A 1,325-nucleotide genomic window follows, 5' to 3' on the forward strand; every position below is an offset into this window, starting at 1 on the left:
TGCCTTGATGTCCTTTTAAAATCTATAATCTGCATATGAGCAAAAACATTTAATATTTGTCTATTTGGTTTATTTTGCTTGATGTGACAATCTCAAATTCTGTTTACTTTCCTACAAATGGCACAGTCTTCTTATCTGTGAATAATGCTCATTATATATATATATATATATAATGCTTATATAATATATAATCTCCCATCATTTTCATTACCTGTCTGCTTAACTTGTCTCCATTTTATTATTCTATCTTAATATCTCTATTAATTTGACTATTTTCAATATGTATCATCAATATGAAAGTGCAGATTTGGTCTTTGGTGACTAGCTATATCGGCTTATAAGAGTTACTAACTTTGTCCATCCTGACTTGTATATTGATACTTGATTCTGTTTTATGACTGAATAATTTTCCACACTATGCATATTACTTTTGTGTTTATGTGAAAGTTCATCTTAAAGTAAGAAATTATTTGTTTTAGCCAGGGTTTCAGAGGTTTCAGTTCATAATCTTTGTTTGCTTGATTTTTGGCTTATGGTATAGTGGAGGATCATGGTGGTTGAAGCAAGTGACATGGGCACTTACCTCACGCTGGACAGAAAATGGGCAGTAAGGAAGGAGCTGAGGACAAATCATAACCTCCAAAGGCTCACTCCTAAAGTCCTCCTTCATCCACCCAAGCCCTACTGTAACCGTCCTAAATAGCTCCCCTAGCTATGGTACAAAAATTCACTACATGGACCTATAGAGACATTTTGGTGTTCAGACCATATTTCATTTTGACTCCTGAAGGCTCATGGTGAACTCAAAATTACACTTCATCTACTCTCAAAGTTCTTAAAATTTTAAGACTTCCAACATTATTTAAGAGTCTAAGTATTGAATGTTCTCTGAAAATTAAGACTCTCTTAGTTGGAGGTCCCAGTAAAACAACAGAAAACTGATAAAATGGCACAAAATAGATATCTCCATTGCAAAAGAGGAGGATAGGAAAATAACAAGAAACAACTCTCCCAGAACCAGACTGAAATCCAAGAGGGTGGACCTCCTGTAATTCCATTTCTAGCATCCAGGTCATATCTTACATGAATTGAGTTCCTGCAGGCTTGGGACATCCTTGCCATGCTGGCTTTCCTGGCTTCAACTTTCAAAGCCTTTCTCTTGGGTTGGCTCAAATTATTCACTGTTCTGAAAGTTTTCATCATAATGAAATTACAAATATTTGTTGAGGTAAATATGTTTAGCCTAATTTGAATATGATGCAATATATGTGTATAGCATATTGTGTGCTACATCATTAATATGTATTTTGTTATGCTTTATGTAT

The sequence above is a fragment of the Apodemus sylvaticus genome, chromosome X (genome assembly GCF_947179515.1).
Source record: "Apodemus sylvaticus chromosome X, mApoSyl1.1, whole genome shotgun sequence".
In the NCBI taxonomy this organism is placed as follows: domain Eukaryota; kingdom Metazoa; phylum Chordata; class Mammalia; order Rodentia; family Muridae; genus Apodemus; species Apodemus sylvaticus.